The sequence below is a fragment of the Hyla sarda genome, chromosome 2 (assembly GCF_029499605.1).
Source record: "Hyla sarda isolate aHylSar1 chromosome 2, aHylSar1.hap1, whole genome shotgun sequence".
Taxonomy (NCBI): domain Eukaryota; kingdom Metazoa; phylum Chordata; class Amphibia; order Anura; family Hylidae; genus Hyla; species Hyla sarda.
The window spans coordinates 211226081-211240368 of NC_079190.1; the positions used below are offsets into that span (position 1 = coordinate 211226081).

Below are 14288 nucleotides of genomic sequence, written 5' to 3' on the forward strand. Positions count from 1 at the left end.
AGCCCTTTCCAAGAAACCACCACCCTTTTACCTGTACTTGTCCCAGGCAAACAAGATGTCAGGTCTCCCAGCTGATTAAATTAAACACGGTTCTGTGTGGTCAGTGCAGCTGTCAAAGACTGCCCTGGTTCCAACTTGCCCTCTGCCTGTTGTGCTCCCCCGGCCAGGCAGCAGATAAAGGAGCCTTCCTAGTCAATGCAGTGGAGGTAGTCTGGAGCGATGTGTCAAAGCAGACAAGGACTGTGCTGCCTAGGCTTCTGCTGCGGCCTGGCCAAGTCTTTCCAGCCTGTGCCTGGATGCCTTGTGTGACTAGAGGTTTCAGTCACCATCCTCCTCTTCTAGCAAATGGCCATCCTGCATTGCAGCTAGCAGTGGAGGGATCTTATGCAGCACACCAGGACTTGCGGCCCTCTCTCCATTATAATAGCCTCAACTGCTCATCTAGTCATAAGTGACTTAGGGGGAGAAAAACCCCGGCTTACCATTGTCTTAAAACTATTAATTGCTATGTCCCTCATATCTGCTCCAGAGGGATCATTTTGTTATCCCTCCCTACATCAGTCTTGAAACACTTGCAGGTTCCAAGACTCTTTAAAATCCAAGCCTCTCTACCAAAACTAGTACTATTGGCTTTATCAAGTGCTCTACTATTAGAGAGTGGGACATTTAAAACAAGGATAAAGAAGTTACAAATACCCTTGAGACTTAAGAAATATGCCTGCCCTTGAAACATTTTTGAGAAAAAAATCTGTTGCTGCTACAATTAGACTAAAGTAGCAGCATCTACTAAACATCATCTGGGGACCTCCAATAACCCCAAAGGTAAAAACACTGCAGAATAGTCTGAAGCTGGTGAAGACTCAGACACTGGCCCCGTCTCTAGAAGTTTTATAAGAAGACTAATTGAATCCACCAGGAAGGAACTTGGAGATATTAGGTCTGATGTGAACCAGATTGGTTTGTGTGTCGAGGAAAGGAAAGCTAATCAACCACTCTGATGCCCTTACGAAGAAACCTCATAATATAGGTTTCATATTAATAAAACCCTTGTGGTGGTTGAAGACCAAAAAAGTAGAAGCTGTTTTAAGAATGTAGGTTTTCTCACCATTCCAGAGTTATATGCCCACTGAGTCTTCCCTTAATTACCTTTGTAAATGTTCTCCTATCTCCTAGGCAGGAATAAAGCTGCTTGATGCTTTGTGAACTAACTCTATCCTCCCCTTTTGGTAGCTTTTTTGCTTTGAACTGGGAATTGTGAAGCAAGGTAAACAAATCATAATGCAGTCCTCTGAGGATCTTTTCTCAGCCTGGGGAAAACTGGGACTAAAGCCACTGGAAGTACCCTCCTGGATTCCTCTCCCAGCCTTGGAAGGCTTACCATTGCTCACCAATTGTGAAGTCTAAGTCACCTAAACAGAAGATTGGCACCTCAATTGCTTATTTATGTTGTATGGTTCAATCCCTTCCAGTAAATCACCAAAGCCGGCTGATGATCCAGTTTACTATTATAAGAAGTCAAAAAATACACTCTTACTATATTTCACTTTATACTGCAATTTGGTACTTCAAGGTGCTTTAATCTCTTCTGATGCCCTTAAGGCTAATATTACTTTAATCCACAAAGAGGTAAAGCTGTTGTCCCATCCAAATTCTTAATTATTGGCCCATAACAAGTTGCCTTCATCCTGGTTAGAGAAGAGAAGCATAATACTTCTATTTTGATAGCTGGCGCGCATTATGCCAGGTTCAGAAATGATTCCATTAGTGCTTCTTGGTACTGATACCGATAAGGCTTTTGATAGGGTAAGCTGGCTGTTTATGAGATGCACGCTCTTAGCTTTTTATTTTTCAGATTTGTTCATTGAAGCTTGTTAGCCTTAAAATAAATGGAACTTTGTCACCAAAGTTTTATGTAAGTTAGGGAATGTGGAATGTTGTCTCTTATCCGCCTCTTATTATATTTTGATTAAGGAGACCTTGATTCACTGCATCAGACAGGATCAACACATCTAGGGTCTAAAGATCAGTTCTTTTGAGCATACGACAGCAGCGTTTGTAGATAATTTGCTTTTATTCATAACAAACCCAAGTGTGTATTTCCTGCTCTGATGTCTATTTTTGATTACTGTGAGAAATTGGTAATCACTTTAAAATACATTTTAAAAAATCTGAAGCTCTTTAGATTTCAGCCCAACCCTCCAGTGCCTAGATCCCATTTGTATGGCTTTCCCAGGGAACAAAATATCTTTGAGTATGGCTTACATCTAGGTACCAGGACCTTTTCACCATAAATTATGTACTATTATTGCAGGTGCTGAGATCCCAATTACATTCTATCAAACGGCCACACATGTCGTGGTATATAAGGGGAAAAAAATGTAAGTCTTTGCTTCAATGTGTCCCTATTGTAGCTTCTAATTATTTATAATTTTTGTAATTAGTCAGCTTTTTCCTGAATTTCTGGGGAACCAGAAGACACCCCATTTTATACAGCCAGATATATTTCTTATGAAGTTATACATCTGTCTAGTTGTTAAGCACCAGTTCTTCTGTCTTGGCATCAGACCCCTCCTAAGCGGATATAAAACTTTCATCAATAACCCCCCCCCCCACCCTCCTCTCTGTACAGCCCACTCTATGGCCAACATATATTTCTCTGGTTCCCTTAGCATTCTTTTCTTTTTTATATATGCAACGCTCTCAGTACTTTAAGATTGGGCCTTTCTGATCCATATTTATTTTAACCTTGTCCTTGAACTCCACTCTCTTTGCTTCCTATAGTCATTGCTAAATGTGCTTTTCCTATTCCTTATTTGTGGGATTATTTACACTTTACATTATGAGCTTTATTTTCTCCTGCCAAGACCTTGGCTATAGAGAAATGTCAGGTATTTAGATTTTATTATTTAGGTATTTATATTTAGGTTTTACAAGCAAAATTATTTTTCATTTTCATTTGATTTCTCTCTCTCCTTAAAGCAAACCTAAATATAATTCTAAGTAGGAAGATGAGCTGAACTTTCAGCTCTCTGAAGAACAGATAGGATTTAACTCCTAACACTCACATGGCTTGTCTCAATGTATTTCTATACAGGAGAGTTTGTATAAATGTATTCTTGTTGGTATGGGACTCCTTGGTGAAATTGAGTTGAGCACTCTTTTACACATATGGGTGGATTGTACAAAAATCCAGCCTTTTTGGCTGGAGGTTATACCATCTATACTTTTAGATTCACTTCCCCCTTAAACTGATTCTGCTTCTTTTGGCTTTATTTTCTATCTTAGTTCCACATGTTTGGTTACACACTTACTTTCTGTGACTAGTGAAGGAGTAGTAAAAAAGGTTGGGGCGCTCTCTCGTGGATGATGGGGGAGTGGTGAAATTGTCAAGAACCACTGCACTCTGGGTGGTGTGATGTCCCGCCGAGGTTATCAACGGGGACAGCACCTCACCTGGCGAGTGTAAAGTGGAAAGTAATAGCGGCAGTTGTGCTGCTCGAGACCCCCTGTCCATGACTGCGAAGGGGTACGGAAATGTTACAACCAGGAAAAGGAGAGTAGAAAATGAGGGTACTGGACGAGCGCTACTGCTGGAATGAAAGGATGCGGAGCGCCAATATAGCACAGGACAGTTTATTATATTTTAGAACAAACGGACAACGCGTTTCGGCACCAGCATGTGCCTTCCTCAGGTCCATAAAATAAATGGCGTCCTGAAGCCTCCTGATTTTGGCGTCCTGAAGCCTATGGTGTGCTGTGGTAACATGTCATCCCTACCACACAGGGGGTAATTTATCAATATGTAGGCCCTTATCGGACTACATTTTTCTAAAATCATGGCACACAACATGGCAGGCATTTATTATCCAACTTCCGCCGATATAAATAGCTTTTTTCGCTGGTGAATCCAGTGAGCATTTTGTGGGCATAGTTTGGGCATTGTTTCCTAGGCACACACTTTATGCTCTGTTCTATGACGTGTGACTTTTGCAAAAGTGGTACAGTTTTGTGCAACGGTCACTCCAACTAAAACCAAGCACAGGCAGCCACGCCGGCCTGACAGATAAGTGTACTCCACAATGGCTCCGTAAAAAGAAAAAACAACAAAAATAAAAAACTGTTGTGCATGTTAATAAATAACCCAGACAGTGTTTATTCTTCCAATTTCTCCTCACAAATACTTTTTTGTTTCTCAGTTATTTTTTCTTTTTTGTTTACTCAGATGAAGGGTGTATTAAAAGGTATAACCTGTGCCTCAAAAAGAACCTCTTATGCCTTAAAGGGGTTCTTCGGTGCTTAAACATCTTATCCCCTATCCAAAGGATAGGGGAACAGATGCCTGATGGCGGGAGTCCCGCCGCTGGGGACCCCTGGGATCATGCACGCGGCACCCTGTTTGTGATCAGTCCCCGGAGCGTGTTCGCTCCAGGACTGATTACCGGCGACTACAGGGCGGGTGTGACATCACCCGTAGGCTTGCATTGAGGGGCGGAGCCTGACATCACACGCCGACGCAGGTGTGACATCACACGCCGCCCGCCCTGTAGTCGCCGGGGACTGATTACAAACGGGGTGCCGCGTGCATGATCCCGGGGTCCCCAGTGGTGGGACTCCCGCGATCAGGCATCTTATCCCCTATCCTTTGGATAGGGGATAAGATGTTTAAGCACCGGAGAACCCCTTTAAGCACCAGTAGTATAAAACATTATAAATTATAGGATGCCAGCAGGAAACAGTGGAAAGGAGAAAAATAGTGAGACAGGAAGGGCTTAAAAATACTTTAATGTCTTATAATTGTTATAATACAGTGAATTTTCACCCCTGGTGTTTTTAATATGCTTTTGGAACATCTAGGCCACATCATTTTTTTTCCAGCTGAATATCAGTTCCTCTTAACTGGTTAACGACCATGGATGTGTATACTCGTCCAATGGCCATTAACCAGGTATGATGCGGGCTCCCGACTCGAGCCCGCATCATACCGGCCGGCCCTCAGCTGATTCTTGTAGCTTAGGGCCAGCCTTAATAGCCGACATGCCAAGGCCGGCTATTCACCCTTTAGATCGCCGCTGTCAAAGTTTACAGCGGCATCTAGAGAGCCCTGTAAACGATCCCTGGTGGTCCAGTGGGGTCCCTTCCTTAATAAAAGTTTAAAACACCCCCCTTTTCAAAAATTCCATATAAAAAATATAAAAACATTATAAAAATAAACATATGTGGTATCGCCGCGTGAGTAAATGTCCGAAATATAAAAGTATATAATAAATTAAACCGCACGGTCAATGGCGTACGCGCACAAAAATTCCAAAGTCCAAAATAGGGTATTTTTGGTCATTCTTTATATCATAAAAAATGAATAAAAAGTGATCAAAAAGTCAGATCAAAACAAAAATTGTACTGATTAAAAATTCAGATCACGGCGCAAAATATGAGCCCTCACATAGCCCTGTACGCAGAAAAATAAAAAAAAGTTATAGGGTCAGAAGACAATTTTAAATGTATTCATTTTCGTGCATAGAGTTATGATTGTTTCAAAAAGTACAACAAAATCTAACCTATATAAGTAGGGTATCATTTTTATCATATGGACCTACAGAATAAAGATAATGTGTCATTTTTAACGGAAAATTTACTGCGTAGAAACGGAAGCCCCCAAAAGTTACCAAATTGTGGTTTTTCTTCAATTTTGTCAAGCAATTATTTTTTCCCGTTTCGCGGTAGATTTTTGGGTAAAATGATTGATGTCATTACAAAGTAGAATTGGTGGCACAAAAAATAAGCCATCATATGGCTTTTTAGGTGCAAAATTGAAAGGGTTATGATTCTTAAAATGTAAGGAGGAAAAAACTAAAGTGCAAAAATTAATATCTGCAAACTTATTCAGATAAATATAATGGCTGCAGAAATGTATGCAAACAATCTGTCGTGTAAAAAAAAAAGAGAGAGAGAGAGAAAGAATAAGCAAGTAAGGCCCTTGAACATTACATCAAGGAAATCTCTTTTGGTCATCAAATCTGGAAATCATTTTAGATTAAAGAAAGACAAGCTAATAACTTTACAAAAAAGAGACTCATTCCTAAGGGGTCTAAGATTACTCACAGATAATGGATTTCACAAGAACGGATAACTTAAAGAGGTTCTCTGATTTAATAAAAATACACTAACTGAAGACTTAGGTTTAATTTGGGTTTTAATTACAAAGGAGGGGTCCTCTTAATACTCATCGCATAGCAACAATTTTGATATGAACAAAAGCAAAGACATCATAGGACCCTAAGGTCAAAATTATTATGGGCCCCATTCCTCATTGAAAGCTCCAAAAATCTATGATTTTATTGTCATTTAGGTAAATTTTCAAGCTCTCACGAGTAAATGATTGTCCATTGGTCACTTGTGTATGGCATTGTTCACCAGATTTCTGCTCAGTGGTCTTTATCTCTCACTCTTAGTTATTGCTCAGCTAATGGGTGGAGCCTAAGCTCTGTGATGTCACTATACACTGTGTGCAGGGCCGGCCCTACCATGGGATCCGATGGGACCATTGGTCCCAGGAGGCACTATTCAGGGGCTGCACTTTGCTGCCCGAGATTTTTTTTTTTAGTGCCTCTGGATGATGAGTGATGCCCCTAACATCAGGGGGATGTCACTCGGCATCACAGAGCATGCACCCTGCTGGCTGATGAGCTGCCTGCCCATGCCCTGAGATGAGTCTCACAATCTGCAGCTGGGACCAGGTCTGGGCAGGTGAGGTGGCAGCGTAGGGGGGGGGGGGGGTTAATGAAATGGCAGAGAGGGGGGTTAATGAAATGGCAGAGATGGGGGTTAATGAAATGGCATAGGGGTTAATAAAATGGCATAGGAGGGGTTAATATAATGGCAGAGGAGGAGGAGGATGGGGGTTCATGAAATGGTACAGGGGGAGGATGGGGGTTAATGAAATGGCACAGGGGAGGATGATGGGGTTAATGAAATGGCACAGGGGGAGGAGGATGGGGAGTTAATGAAATGGCATAAGGAGGGGGTTAATGAAATGGCACCAGGATGCAAGTTAATTAAATGGCTATGGGGAAATTGGGGTTATTGAAATTGCTGAGATGAGACAGGTTAATGAAATTGCTGAGGGGAGGGGGGGGGGGGGTTAATGAAATGGCACAGCATAGGGGAATCAGAGGGGGGGGGGTAATTAAAATGGCATCGGAGGGGGGATTGGGAATGAAATGGCCATTTCATCCCCTCCCCTATCAGAAGTGGGATGATTTAAATGGCACAGAGGAGATCAGAGGAGGGAATTAAAATGGTACAGAAGGGGGGGATTGGGAATTGAAATGACAAAGGGGGGATCAGCAACGGAGAGTCTAACAAGTTTGTCCCACAGATGCTGAAGAGATAAAGTTTTGGCTGGAAGAAGACCTCATGGTGGTCTGAGCCGGATGAGGAGAAAAGGAAAGAGGACACCGCTGATCAGAAAATATGTATTTGTGCGTCCCTAAATGTAATTGTAATCACTGATATGGTATACAGATCTGTATATAACTGGTATGTACCTCTAAATTGTCCTGCATATTATCACTTACATAGTATACAGAACCTGTGTACAGCTGTTATTTACCAATATATGGCCCTGTATATAATCACTTACATTGCATACAGATTCTGTATACAGCTGGTATATACCTCAAATGGTCACTGCATCTTTTAAAAAAATAAGTGCCTCTGTGTATGCCTGCTTCAAGCCATTTGAATATTTTTTTCTACGTGGTGATATTAGTTTAGTCAGTTGAGTGTCTTCTTTTTTATTTATTATTTTTTTTGTTTAAGCGTGGAGGAAAAGCAAAATATAAAAGTTTTACTGAGTCTTCCTACAATTGGTATATTGTACTATAAAATAAATGTGTAACCTTTCAGATTTTTCATGCTTCTTTTTTTCACCAAACATAAGTCATGTATTCTCTCTGTACGAATACTAAAAGGATTAGAAGGAAAGAATAAGAAAAAGTAGATCTAAGCATAAATTACCCAAATATTGTGAACATTTGGGATACAGGGTACCATGGAACATATAGTAACATTTATGATTTATCAAAACCTGTCCAGAGGAAAAGTTGCCCAGTTGTCCATAGCAACCAATCATCCTGCTTCTTTCTTTTTTAACATGGCCTCTGCAAAATGAATGAAGCGATCTGATTGGTTGCTATTGGCAACTGGGCAACTTTCCTATGGACATGTTTTGATAAATCCCCCCCATTATTCTTGAAACTAACAACATTGATTGAATCTGAAACATAAATATTATCTTTTACTTAACATTATATTGGTAAGAATACATACAAATCTAATCAATTCTTTATAGTAGGTTATCTACTGTGTTAAAATCCTAAGTATATACTGGAACACACAGAGGTATAGCGCATCAGCTATTATACCATTTTTACTGTATTAAGGCTATAATACTAATATTGCAGCCACCATAGAAATGTCACTCATTTGCTTTTCTTTTACATAATGTCTAGTAAAGCATTATCTCCTATTAGCCTCTCTGTCCTTACTTTTGTTTTCCCCGATGTCTTAAACTTCACATTTGCTTTAATGTGACAGCAATGTAGTTATCATAACATTCTCCTTCTCTCCGCACAAAGAAAAAAAACGAATCAAATATATTGTTCGAGCCTTTGCTGCTATTAAAGCGTAAGTACAGAAGAGAAAGAACTTTGTTCAATTTCTGCTGGCATTATTCACTGTGTGAACAGTAGTGTACAATTCATTCGTTTTGCATTAGATACGGTAGCTTAGAAAAAGAACTTGATTGAAAGCGCTAGAAAAGGCGACACATGTTCAAAAGGGAAAAATGAAATTGCAAATTGTTAAGAATTATTTAAACATGAAGAGCCTGTGTAATATGATTTTCTCTGAAATATAGTCCAGGATGAGAAACAAAAAAAAAAAAAAAACATTATATAAAGATATGAAATACCATTATTAAAATCAAATGTTTTTGATCATTAAACTTTGCCGATTGGGTTCACTTTCCATTTCATTTTCCAGATATATTTTTATTTGTTCTGCAGTTAATTGTGTATTATTCATCATTCGTTCTTTAATGAAAATTGTCCCTTGAACTGGAAAAGTATCACGTCCTTGCTTTCTTTCTAATTTCACAGTTGTTCACAAATATTGGCTTTGTTATACATTTGGTGCTATCTTTCCTGACACTTGGATATTGTGGATATTGAATTGGATGCTGTGATTACAACATGGAACCGATTCGAACAACATACTTGCTGCCTCTGTGCTTGACGCTAAATATGTGGCTGTGTATAAGTGGAGTTAAAGGGGTATTCTTGGCAAAAAATTTTTATTCCCTATCCAAAGGACCCCCTGCGATCTCCCTGCAACACTTGCATTCTAAGCGGGAGCTGCGTCTCCAGTTTTGGAAACCTCCGGGTTTCCGGGACTGGGGACATGATGACGTCCCATAGACATGAATGGGGGGGTGTGGCGTGACGTCACGTCCCCAGTCCCGGAAACTCGACGTTTCCGAAACTGGAGACGCAGCTCCCGCATGGAATGCGGGTGCTGTAAGGAGATCGTGGGGGGTCCCAGCGGCAGGCCCCCCACGATCAGACATCTTATCCCCTATCCTTTGGATAGGAGATAAAGGGGGAGATTTATCAAAACTTGTCCAGAGGAAAAGTTGCTGAGTTGCCCATAGCAACCAATCAGATCGCTTCTTTCATTTTGCAGAGGCCTTGTTAAAAATTAAAGAAACAATCTCATTGGTTGCTATGGGCAACTGGGCAACTTTTCCTCTGCACAGGTTTTGATGAATCTCCCCCAAAATGTTTTGCACGGAATACCCCTTGAAAATGAGAAGTCATGTGTGGTGATTGTGAATCTGTGGACTTTGAGTGGCTGCATATAGTTTAACCCCTTCCCTCTCTGTGGCGAATAAATACATCATGACGAGAGGGTAGTTAAAACTCTGAAGCACCTGTGGAGCACCTGTCAGTAAGCATGACTGCTGCATCTACTTTGGGATGCAGCTGCAAGCATAGCCTTGCTATTAGAAAACAATGGACATTATGATGGCGCTTCTCCCCCTTCAGGACACAAAGATTTTATTTTATAAAATCCAACGTGTTTCTATTCTACTCCAGAATCGAAACGTGTTGCCTTTTATACAATAAAATCTGTTTTACCAAGTTCCGTCCTGAAGGGGGAGTTGTGCCATCATAATGTCCATTTTTTTCTAATAGCAAGGCTATGCTTGCAGCTGCATTCCAATGTAGATGCAGCAGTCACGCTTACTGACAGGGGCTCTGCAGGTCTATTCTTGCAGCTATATCCTATTGTCCTTTATTTGGTCCAGGTGGATGTGTGCCAAAGTGACCGTGAGGCTGCCCGGCCCACCCCTATCATTACATGCCTGTGTAGATGTTGTGCTCTAAGCATAAGAAGTAAACCCATTATTATTTTCGATTTGCATCCTAGATTTACAAAGGTCATGCTTGTTTTTTTTACTTTATTTATTTATTTATATAGTGCTCCATTTACATGGCTCACAGGGAAGTAGCTCCCCTTGTAGCCAATCAGTAACCATGTTATGTGTGGGGTCTGGATGATTGCTATGATATCCGGTAGCCAAATTAGCCACATGCTGCATCTCCCAGGCTAACTGTCACAGCTGCACATGACGTATAGGAGTTCTAGGGTGAATAGCACTGTGGCAGAGTTGTCCGTCTGGAAGCTCACAATAGAGATAATTTGGTGGCAAGATTGCTTAAAGGGGTTATTCACAAAAAAAACGTATTTTATATATATATATATATATATATATATATATATATATATATATCAGCTGGCTCCAGAAAGTTAAGCAGAATTGTGAATTACTTCTATTAAAAAAATCTTAATTCTTTCAGTACTTATGAGCTGCTGAAGTTGAGTTGTTATTTTCTGTCATAGTGCTCACTGATTACACCTGTCTTGGTAACTGTTCAGAGTAGAAGCAAATCCCCATAGCAAACCTCTTCTACTCTGTGCAGTTCCCGAGACAAGCAGAGATGTCAGCAGAGAGCACTGTTGCCAGACAGAAAAGAACAACTCAACTTCAGCAGCTGATAATTATTGGAAGGATTAAGATTTTTTTAATAGAAGTAATTTACAAATCTGTTTAACTTTCTGGAGCCAGTTGATATATATTTTCCTGGAATACCCCTTTCAGCTGTTGTGATACATATGGGAACCAATGATAGAATACATGGGAGGTGGAGGTACCTTAAGAATAACACATAATATTATTCCTAACTGTGGCTACTAAACTAGACTTTAGGATACAGCTAGAATATGTGTAACATGTACATCCTACTTTTCTCTATGACAAAATACCCCAACTTTCCTTATACATTTAGATTCACTAAGGTGTATTTTTTATGTCTTAATATTAGTTTATTTTGCGCAGTTTGTGTTTTTTTTGAATGTGTCAGCATCAGCTTTTTTATTTGTCTCTTCTGTGCTATAATATCTGACTATCAAACCAAAATATATCCACATTACTTTGTTTTTGAGGAAATGGCAGCAATAAATCACCTATACAGTGCATTTATTATACATGTTAATTGACAGAGTTGGCAGTAATGTGCCTGCACCTGAAGCTGAATCTGCCAAAAAGAGAATCCCAAGTGAACAGAAGTCCCCCCCTCCCCTTACCTTAAATTTTGTTCCGAATTCAAATTTATCATTATACAACTGTATGTCTGAAAATACCATAGTAGTAGGCATCAGGTTGTTTTTCGTCTGTTGTTGATAATTTGGGCTATAGAAGTCTCCTTTAAATGGTAATGCTCCAAATAGACCTGCAAAAGGAATAAGTAAGGCATGTTTACCCAGAAAGATGTTTTCCAAAGTAATAAAATAAATAAGTAAAACCTGCTAGGGCTTCAAAAATAAATAAAATACAGTATATTCCCCTTGTTCAATCTAGCGCCATTGTTCCAGATCCACGACATTCCAAACATGCTGCAGCCAATCACTGAGGCTGCACTGTATTTAGGCTGAAGTTTGTTATTAATAAAATTTAAAGATTTTTTTTTTTACTATATCTGTATTATAGCATGACTTCACCAGATATCTTAAAAAGGAAATATTACAAAAATAAATAAAAAATTTATGTTTTTTTTATTTTTATTTTCAATCGGCACAGTATTTCATTCTTTAGCAAGAATACAGCTGGCTAAAAGCTATGAGAAAGGGGAGATGTGAAATAACTCAAATTCTTGCACACACATAATTCCTGCAGCTAAACCTGTCTATATTTAGCATACGTAGAACAAGCATCTTAACTTGGAAATAACATATGTGTCTTAGTAATACATTTCTAGCTGGGTAACAGGAACCATCAAAAGACAAACTATGACATTAGCAATGATCTGCAAATTTTATGAGACAATACAAAGTATAGATTAACACGATAATGGGGCATTTATCTATTTTGGGTACAGTTACCTTTTACACATCATTAAATATTATGGAAATTTAACTCGCAAGTGCTGCAGCAAATAAGCTTAAAGCAGCAACCTCATATTATTTTACAGTAGCAAACGGTTGAAATGTTACAGATGACTAATATTTTAAGGACTATACGCCCTATATAAAATGTTGTTTGGGATTTACTCCCCTCTTCCTATCTGTGGAAAAAAAGCAGAACACAATATTTGAACACATGACGAATATTTCTTTCACAACATTTGCCATACACTTAAAGGGGTACTCCGGTGAAAACATTTTTTCTTTTAAATCAACTGGTGGCGTAAAGTTAAACATATTTGTAAATTACTTCTATTAAAAAATCTAAATCCTTCCTGTACTTATTGGCTGCTGAATACTACAGAGAAAATTATTTTCTTTTTGGAATGCTCTCTGATGACATCATGACCACAGTTCTCTCTGCTGACGTTATTATAATAATGCTTTATTTATTGTTGTCCTTAGTGGGGTTTGAACCCAAGTCCCCAGCACTGCAAGGCAGCAGTGCTAACCACTGAGCCACCATGCTGCCCTTACCATACATCTGCTATGCAAGGTTGCTAAAATGGACAGAGATGTCAGCAGAAAGCACTGTGCTCGTGATGTCATCAGTGTTCCAAAAAGAAAGGAATTTCCTCTGTAGCATTCAGCAGCTAATAAGTACTGGAAGGATTAAGATTTTTTAATAGAAGTAATTTACAAATATGTTTAACTTTACGCCACCAGTTGATTTAAAAGAAAAAAGGTTTTCACCGGAGTACCCCTTTAATGGTTAGAAAGTGCAAAAGTGACATTATATGCTGTAGGGCTACAAGTGGCAATTCAGAAAACAAACGCAAGATTATAGAACATAAATTAATGTCATATTCTGAGTGGCGATAAAAACAAGCAATCTCCAGGTAGCAGAGCGGGATCAATGGAAGCGCTGAGACCAGATAAGAAGTTAAAAGGATTTATTTCCCATAATGCAACGCGTTTCACGGTCACCCGCTCTGCTACCTGGAGATTGCTTGTTTTTATCGTGATTCTATTTCAGCGGGACGAAGCTGCAGAGACCCTTTGATGATACACCCTGTTCCATTGTTGTACTTGGTTGGAGTACAACTTCATGTGGTAAGCGCAATTCACACTTAGCGTTACCAACTCACCTTTGGTGTTACACTACGGAGCGCATCCGTTTGTGCTTTTTTTATTTCAATATTCTGAGTGGTTCTTAGCTGGGTCAAGGGACCCAGCTAATTTTTCTATTTTTCCATTCTACCCAGGCTGCAAAAAGAAAAATAACAAGTGTTTAACTATAAGGTTATATTTTTGCAAAGGGTGTGGGTATATAATGCTAGATGTACTACTAGATACATTTTGAAGGGGTATTCCCTGAGGATTCCCTAGACCCTTTCCCCTGGTCTGTTTTTGACTGCAGGAGGGGGTAAGGAAACTTAAATCAGCAGAGCCCGCTGTTATACACAATTTTCTTAAAGGGGTATTCCAGGCATAAACTTTTTTTTATATATCAACTGGCTTCGGAAAGTTAAACAGATTTGTAAATTACTTCTATTAAAAAATCTTAATCCTTCCAATAGTTATTAGCTTCTGAAGTTGAGTTGTTAATTTCTGTCTAACTGCTCTCTGATGACTCACATCCCTGGAGCTGTGCAGTTCCTATGGGGATATTCTTCCATCATGCACAGCTCCCGGGATGTGACATCATCATTGAGCAGTTAGACAGAAAACTTCAGAAGCTAATAACTATTGGAAGGATTATGATT

General features: G+C 39.5%; 1 long non-coding RNA gene across 2 annotated transcripts in view; it reads right to left on the minus strand.

Moving 5' to 3' along the window:
- The window catches only part of LOC130357797 (uncharacterized), a 56907-nt gene extending 43154 nt beyond the window's left edge, over positions 1–13753 (minus strand). Inside the window, exons 1-3 of one of the 2 annotated variants that reach the window (XR_008889271.1) lie at positions 13671–13753; positions 11707–11852; positions 7899–7963 (exon numbers count right to left, since the gene is read on the minus strand). This is a non-coding gene — a long non-coding RNA (uncharacterized LOC130357797). The remainder of the gene's footprint in view (positions 1–7898; positions 7964–11706; positions 11853–13670) is intronic. The other variant, XR_008889270.1, reaches the window with a different exon arrangement.
- Between the last annotated feature and the right edge of the window lie 535 nt (positions 13754–14288).